The sequence below is a fragment of the Apium graveolens genome, chromosome 2 (assembly GCF_009905375.1).
Source record: "Apium graveolens cultivar Ventura chromosome 2, ASM990537v1, whole genome shotgun sequence".
NCBI classification, from domain to species: Eukaryota; Viridiplantae; Streptophyta; class Magnoliopsida; order Apiales; family Apiaceae; genus Apium; species Apium graveolens.
This window is the reverse complement of record NC_133648.1, coordinates 21,188,434-21,198,011: the sequence shown is the minus strand read 5'-3', so window position 1 is coordinate 21,198,011 and position 9,578 is coordinate 21,188,434.

The following is a 9,578-nucleotide window of genomic DNA, read 5'->3' as shown; positions in this document are numbered from 1 at the left end:
CATTCCTCACACTCTACTGCCTTTATATTCCTTTCCACTTCAGTTTCTTTTTATTTTCCTTTCTCTTATCATTATTTCATGAACCCACTAATCATTGACTTCAAGCATCACATCGTTCTGGGATTCTTGTCATCAGAACGAATCTTGACAACTTTTACAACTTAGCTTCATATTTCATCATACTCGTCCGCTTTTGTTCTGACTCTAAAGCTTTTACACTATCTCCATAACCTTGGGAATTACTTTCCCGAAAACAATTGACTGAACTTTAATCAGTTTATTCTAACCTCTGGCTCCGTGCCTTTCTTGGTCTTTCACCAGTGGTGGCCCTTCTCTTAGGAGGGTAAGTGACAAAAATAGTCTTTTGTGATTCGTCCATCATTTAGAATCTCAAATGATTCCTATATTTCCTTTAGCCAGGCTCTTGCCTCGACTGGTCAAACTGTTCCTTGGAACTCTGAGAGCTTAGCGACTTAAATGTCATGAAAGGATTTCCTACCGCATTGTTTCCTCAAGGTGGTGGTTGGGAATAAAAGTATAAGTTTTGTTTAGACAGGTCCATGAATTTTCATATAGGAGTACCGTCTCGGGTCTCCTTATCTTGCTCGACTTCTATTTTCTCAGTATGAAATGTTTCATCCTTCTCCCATACTTGGGGTTATCTTATACGTTAAAATCCTCATTTTCCACTTCATTATGTTATGGGTTCCTTCTATCTTGATGGCGTCCTCCCTGACTATCACATTCAGGGTTTGCCCTAAATCTTATTCCTTGAACTATGACTTTCATCTAGGATCTCATCTTTAAGCTCTTAAACATTTGGAACCCAAATTCTATAGGAATACCTCATTATTCCCTTATCATCTTTCTCGGTATTAATCTCATATCTATTTGTTGGCTCTCTGCCTTCATTCATCACTTTTTCTGGCACAATATGTTCTTTTCCAATAATTCGGTCTGTCTTGCAATCTCAAACAGCTTTTCGGTACCGGCTCCGGTTACCTTCACTTCTATTTCCATTTTCTCAAAATCTCTTATAAACTCTCTCAAAGACATTATCATCTTGAGTCTCTCCTTATTACTAAGGGCATCAGCCACCACATTGGCTTTCCCCGAATGATAAAGAATCTCATAATCGTAATCCTTGAATAGCTCTAACCACCTCCTTTGGCGTATGTTGAGCTCTTTCTACGTAAAAATGTACTAGAGCTCCTATGGTTTGTGTAAATCTTGCACTTCTCTCCATACAAGTAGTGCCTCCAATCTTTAGGGAAAAACTATTGCCACGAGCCCAAGCTCATGGGTGGGGATATCGAATTTTATATTCCCTTAATTGTCTTGACGCGTACACGATTACCTTGCTGTGCTGTATATGAAGCACCCTAATTCCTTATGCGAAGCGTCACTACACATCACAAAATCTCATTTTCCATCCGGCAACGCCAACATAGGGAACGTCACCAACCTTTGCTTCGGTTCTTAAAAGTTGTTCTCGCATTTCTCTGTCTATTCGAACTTCTTAGTCTTACGAGTAAGCCGCGTTAAAGGGGCTACTATCTGTACAAACTTGAACGAACCTCCGGTAGTGATCGGCCAATCCTACCTCTGGTAGTTTCCCTAACCATGGTCATCAATTCATCAGTGGTCCTTTATTCATTCTTGTCAGGATCCTTCACGGGATCCTCCTCAGCAACAATCCCTTCTAGGACAACATCCTCAACCGCTACATCCTCAATATCAACATCACCCGGTCCTGCGTTAGGACGCTCTATCGGATCCACAATCCGATCTCCAATTAGTAATAAAACATCATCGCGCTTTTACTCCTCAACCTCAGGATTCGGAGTCCCGCTACCATTTACGATAACGAACTACGCTTCTATCACGATATTTATAAGGGTTCCCATAAGGGTTTTAACTGTCAGTACTACGTTAGGCAGCCCGACTATGAACTTGGCAAGAGTTCTTATTATCTTTGTGAACTTATTATCTTAACGTCACATCATCTCTGAGGTTTATAACGCTTAGATCTGATACCACTTCTGTAACACCCCCAAATCCGGGGTCGGGGATCCGGGTTGTCACGAGTTCCATTTCCCTTAATAACACCCAATCTTAATAATTAATCAACTACTCTGTACTGTGACCCCACAATAAACACACACACCACACGTTATAGTCTCAGAGATGAACGTCCAAAAATAATCACAGGTCACTTTATTCCACAATTATCTGCCAATACACCTTAAAAGGTTTTCTGAATAAATTTACATTTTCTTTGCCATTATTACAATTCATAAGTATACATAAATCTAGTACATCAAAAGTTGAAGCCTAGTCTATTGGTAGTTCCCACCTTAGCTACAGCGACTTCAATGCCTATAGGAAGCTGCAGAACGTTTCCTATCCGCTCGCGAATTGGGAGCTTGGTCCTGTTCATCTTGTCTATCTGATGTTGTGTGATGAAAGAAGAAAGCAAGGGTGAGCAGCAAGCCCACCAAAATAATATGTATAATAATTTACAATATATGAGCCTTCTCATAGTACTCATGAAAGTCTTGGTCAAAAGAAATGAACCAAGTTTGATATCTTAATGCGATGAAGTCGCAAAATATTCAGTATATATACATATATACTTTTCAAAATCTTGGAAGTCCTCTTCCATGCATAATATACACAGAGTTTCAGTGTATAACTGTATAAAAATATCGTTGCAAGGTGATCTCATATATCTAACCTTGTCTCAACATTTTTCTGAAAATCTTTGTCATGCATAAGATAATCATTTACTAGATATAAGTTTAAAAGATGAAGTTACAAGATACTCCAATATACTTATATCTTTTCCAAATACTACTTGAACTACCACCATTCAAGTTATAATTAGTTCAAAAGTTCATCACATAGATGAGACTACAAGACAAGATTTGAATAGATTCAATCTTTGAATATCATTATAAATAATGAAGTTACGAGATACTTCATTAAATCCCGATATATATATACACCTATATATACATTTCATACACTCCTTGAAAATCTCTGTTATGAAAATTATAAACAAAGTTGCAATATCCAATGAATTTGGAAAGGAGAAAACCTTGGCATAAACCTGATATCTTGCTGATCAGGCAAAGATACCAATAAGTAACCTTTTCTACTAGTAGATGGACGAATTCCCCACTGGTCATCACCCTGGCCGCAATAGGACCTTATGCTGGACTGCCACTCAGCCACTTACGCATTTGATGGACTCCCACTGAGCCACTTACACTTTCATGGACGCCCACTGAGCCCATGTTGCTTATGCCGACTCAAATAGATGAACTTACTTCCCGAACGATGGGCAAGTAATCAAGATGTTTTCTCAAAACAGCAACCTCGTTGCGAATGTAAAATACACCACTGAGCCAGATCCCTCAAGTTTTGAACGAGTATTTAAATCCCCTTTAAAAGGAAGATCTTAAATATAAAAATGAGTTTTGGGATCCGCTCTAACTTTTAAAAATCATTTTGAAGACGGGAAAACACTTTAAAGAGTGTTTGGAGTAATGCTGATTTAATGAAATAAATCAGTCCCAATATATTAGAAATTATCTGAATATTATTATTTAAATAATATTCCCATAAAGAATAATCTTTATAAAAATAATTGAAGTAGAAGTTTTAAAACTTATACTTAAAATGAGTATTAAATAACCAAAGATATACTTATACGAAAGTACTATCTTTATTTGAATAATCAAAGATAAGTTTGATTATCGACACCTTATTCTTTAATAAAATAAAGAATATATCTCAGCAAATAATCGGAGTCATAGATCCTCAAATGAATATTCAAATAATATTCATTAAATAATATAAACTGAGTCATAAGCCCTCGAATGAATATTCAAATAATATTCAATAAATAATATAAAGGAGTCATAAGCCCTCGAATGAATATTCAAATAATATTCATTAAATAATATAAAGGAGTCATAAGCCCTCGAATAAATATTCAAATAATATTCATTAAATAAAATAAAAGGAGTCATAAGCCCTCGAATGAATATTCAAATAATATTCATTAAATAATATAAAGGAGTCATAAGCCCTCGAATGAATATTCAAATAATATTCATTAAATAAAATAAAAGGAGTCATAAGCCCTCGAATGAATATTCGTAATAATATTCATTAAATAAAATAAAAGTTAAATTTATTGAATAAACCTTATTCGATTAATAGTTTTGAAAACTATAACCATATATATATAAATATATATATATATATAATATACTCGGGAACATCGACTCCCGGTTTAGAAATATGTTCACCCTGGGTCCCCTATACATAGGGTATACGCAACTACTGCTTATTTCTAGCATAGGTATTATGCAACTATAAGCATTGAACCAATAGATATATATAAATCAAGAATATGAAACAGGCATGCATATATACCATATCATATGCTACAATATATCGCAAGAATTTGCTAATAACAAATATGCATTTATCGCAAGATCATGCATATACACATATATATCACAACAACAGTTATACGGGTAGAAAACTTGCCTGAGCGACTGGGGGTGATAAAAGGCTCGGGACGAGTCTGGTAACCTATAAACAACAAGTAAGTTGGAATTAAACCAAAGTCACTTGTAAATCTATACTCTAACTACCTTAGACTCTAACGCTCGCTTTGCGCTTACTGATTCTCTTAAGTCACTCGAGTAACCTCGGCTCCACCATTTTTTATAATTTAACCATTACAAGTTTTAAGGCGATTCCTTCGCGAGTGTCTTACCAACTGCCTAACACTCTTACCATAATTGTTTCATACACTAATTAACCCTTCTTGGTCTTTAACCTATGTTTCAAAGTAAGGCGAGGGGAAAAGTTTCGTTCGCGAAACGCCGTTACTTAAAACGGTCATTTCTCCTAAACCGTACATCAGAATCAAACGAACTACATATCAAAACGAAGCTCGTAACATGAACTATCTAAACATGACAATGGTCATAATCTAGCAGGGAGTTCTCGGGTCCAAATGTTATGAACAAAACCAGTCTAAAGTAAATCGGACATTAAAACAGTCCGATTTAAAGAACTTTAAAAATGAGGGTCGTACCATGATTATTTGGACGAGACTTGTGAACAAGAGTTGTAGGCCATCTCAATACCTTTCCAATGAGCTATAGAACACAATATTTGAGTGAGAAATGAAGGCGATACAGCAGTTTTAGTGTGCTGGTTCTGTTTTGGCCGAGAGCAATGGAAATGGGGGAGGAAATGCTTTTGCTTTCTTGTGTTGGTGGAAGAATGTTGTGGATAATGATGGGTTCTCTTGATATTTTGCTAGGTTAATAATAAACAAAGGAGTTAGTGGAAGATGATCTCACCATTTGCCATTTGTTGGTGATTTGTGGTGAGATGAGATCATCCCTAGTTAACTATATAATTAACTAGCCATTCCTTCCTAACTATCACTTGGTTTCTTGTTTGATCAACCATCCACTTGCCTTGCCACTTGCAAAGGTATTTACAAGAGTCGTTATTCATTTCTTTGTCCGGTTATCACTCAATCTCGTTGATCGTTTGGTTAAATACCTTAATGGTTTTATTGATAAAATCTTCTTGGTATTTTTAATACCTAAATTAATTCTCCTTTATAATCCTTGAATTTAAAATCCTTCATCTTAATATTAATTCCTTAAATCCCTTAATGTCTGGTGGAAATCTCGGGGAAAAATAAAAGTGCTCGTTTTCAAAATCCGACAGCTTTTACATACACTTATTTTCTTTATGGAATACTAATACGATCTTAGAATTTCCATAACAGTACTCCTATATATCGTGGTCTGATAATTTTTCTTAATCAGCATTGTCAGCAAAAGTTACTATTCATCCGGGTTTCAAAAATCTCCAAAAATTGGGGTTATTACAGTCTCCCCTCCTTAAAAGGATTCCGTCCCGGAATCAGATAGAAAACAGTTGGGGATGCTTTTCTAGCATTGTGCCTTCTAACTCTCTAGTCAATTTTCCACATTATGGTTCTACCACCAAATTCTGACTAGTTTGATAACCCTTCTCCTAAGCACTTGTCCCTTTTCGATCTATAACCCTTCCTGGTTGCTCCATATAGGTTACGTCTGGTTGCATGTCTATGCGCTCATATGCCCCTATTTATCTGGCATCCGAATTACATTTTCTTAACATTGATACGTGGAACACGTTATGAACTTGCTACATATTCGGGGGTAGGGCTAGCTCATATGCTATCTTCCCAATATGTCTTAATATATCCAAGGGTCCAACAATTCGTGGACTTAGCTTCTCTTTCTTTCCGAACCTCATCCTTCCTTTCCAAGGGAATACCTATAACAACACTAGGTCCCCCACTTCCTATTCCTTGTCCTTTCATGTCAAATCAACATACTTCGTGTTCCCATCTTGGGCTACTACCAGCCGTCCTCTGATTACAATCTATTATATCCTTGATCCTTTGGACTACTGCGGGTCCGAGCATCTTGCGCTCTACAACTTCATCCTAACATAAGGGAGATCGACATTGTCTTCCCTCAAGGATCTCATAAGGCGATATCTCAATACTGACATATGATCTATTATCATAAGAAAACTCAATCCGTGTTAAGTGATCATTCCAAATTCGTTCAAGTCTATTGCACAGACTCTCATTATAGCTTTTAACATTAGAGCTTTTGCTTCTCAATACCCATTCTTTTCCAGTTCGTAATCGCTACTACCTTCCGTTCCTAATATTATACTGGTTATACTTTTGCTCGTTAGCATTCTATAACCTTTTAATAACCATGCCAACCTTAGTATCACGAATGTGTTTCCATTCTGAATACTACCACAACTTTATTACTCCTTTTTCAGCTGTTTCTATTTTCGAAAGTTTAATCCTTCATATAGAAGTAAAAGAATTTATTGAGAGATCACTATGATCATGAACACTTGTTATATCGCATAGTTAGTACAGAAGGTGGCCAGCCTTTAGTACTTGACAAGCAATTAAACAATAGATGGTATCCTACTAGGCTTCTATCACACAGATAGATAGTCATTCGGAAATACCTCCCTTTTCTGGAAGGGTTGTTCTTCTCAGCTTACATGAAATGAAAAGAAGAGAAAAGAACGAATTGAAGAGAATTGTATATATGAAAAAAATATACTGCCACAAAATATCTGGCTTGGAACCTACCTCTGAACTATAGAGGTTTGTCATAGGAGAACAAAACATATATGTATTAAAAATTAACTAAAGAATTCCATAATAAATCCGTTGCAACCCCATGATCACGATTAGCCCATAATAGAACTTATCGCCATCATGGGTTCATATGAAATCATGATAAACAACTCAAGAAAATAATAACTAACTAATTATATTAAAACAAAGTACGTCACAAGAGTAAATAAGTCAAAGCAAGAAAACTAGCATCCAACGTTATAACGAAACAAGAATCACAAAAATATATGCTTCCTCCTTCGTTGCGGTGTGCTAAATCGGTCTTCTTCCTTATCTCCTTCGCTTCTTGTGCAAAACACAATCTAAAACACAATCTCCTTCTTATTCTCTATGAAAACGTCTCAAATCTACTTATATAATAGTCCCATAAAACTCAGATTACATAGAAGTTGGAAGCCAAACAGAAGTAGAAGTCTAAAATAATTCATCTTTTTCCCCGACCCTGCGCGGCCGCTCAGCATTTCTGCGCGGGCGCGCAAGGCTGCTGCGCGGCCGCTCAGCATTGCTGCGCGGGCGCGCAGGACCCTACTGGAAAAATTCCAGGTTTGCTCCGTTTCTTCGCCATAATCTGCCCGTTCTTTTCCTCTCGCAATGGTGAACACATGCCAAGGCTTATTCTTGCTGATTCCTCCTCCGAAATGCAACTAATACCCTGAAATGCATAAACACTAGAAAAACGCATCAAATACACAAAATACTTGATTTCAAGACACCAATTTAAGCCATTTTAAGACGTTCTAAGTGGTATAAAATGCCACTTATCACACCCCCAAACTTAAATCGATGCTTGTCCACAAGCGTCACAGACTCAAAACAAATAAAAATGTGCATGAATGCAATCTATATGAAAATGCAATGATCCCCTTACTACAATTAACCAACCAAATTGTCACGTCTCAACGAATGCAGTTAGACACTAAAGATCAATAAACTCATGCAAACAGACATACAGCCAGAAACATGGTGTGTGCAAATGCTTAACAGATATGCTTCGGAACTAGACCAATTACTATGACTAGACTATCCTCAAGGCAATCCTACGATTATACAAAGAATAAAAATTCTAGGCACAAAGTGATATACAACATTACAAGAACTCTGGAGCTTACTACGGAATTGTGCTTTTTATTTACAACTCAAATGCTTATTTGACCGTGCAATGAGTGAGGTCCACAAAAGACTTATACAATGGTATCCATGTAACGAGCGTTAGGTTAGCGGATCCCAGACTCTAAAAGCCTTAGCTCACTAGGCACAAAGTCCCCTAAGAACTTAATAACTCGAATACCAAAGAGCCCACTCTTGATCAATTATGCAAATTTTTTTATTTTTTTTTTTTCTGAACTGCAAAAAATTTTCTGGAACTCGACCCCTGCGCGGCCGCTCAGCATTTCTGCGCGGGCGCGCAGAGGGTCTCTGGAAAAAAAAAATTTCAGCCCCTTTTTTCTGATTTTTTTGTGTTTTTGGATAGGTTATTAACTTCTAAGGGTTCCTGTAACAACAATTCATGGGTTGCCTCCCACGCAGCGCTTCTTTTTCGTCATTAGCTTGACGTTCCGTACCTTTCTCAAGTAGTCAACAAAATGGCACTAACCACCTCTCGGTTTGCCATGTCCCCATAGTAGTGCTTTAACCGCTGACCGTTAACCTTGAATGCTTGGTCCGAATCCTTCTCAAAAATTTCCACCGCTCCATGTGGAAACACAGTTTTGACAATAAAAGGTCCAGACCACCTTGATTTCAACTTCCCAGGAAAAAGTCGGAGCCGAGAGTTGAATAACAGAACTTGTTGCCCTGGCACAAATAACTTAGGATGTAGCTTCCTATCGTGCCACCTCTTCACCTTTTCCTTATACATTTTGTTATTCTCGTACGCTTGAAGTCGAAATTCATCAAGTTCATTAAGCTGAAGCATTCTTTTCTTACCAGCTGCATCTAAATCCAGGTTCAATTTCTTCAATGCCCAGTAGGCCTTATGCTCAAGCTCCGCCGGTAGATGACATCCCTTACCGTACACCAACTGAAACGGTGACATCCCAAGTGGAGTTTTGAATGCTGTTCTGTAAGCCCAAACAGCTTCATCGAGCTTTAAAGACCAATCCTTCCTTGACGGACAAACAACCTTCTCTAGAATGCGCTTTATCTCTCTATTAGACACTTCCGCTTGACCATTTGTTTGCGGATGATAGGCAGTAGTTACTCGATGATTCACATTATAACGCTGCATCATAGAAGTGAACTTACGGTTGCAAAAATGCGATCCTTCATCACTTATGATTACCCGAGGCGTTCCAAACCTTGTGAAAATTTGCTT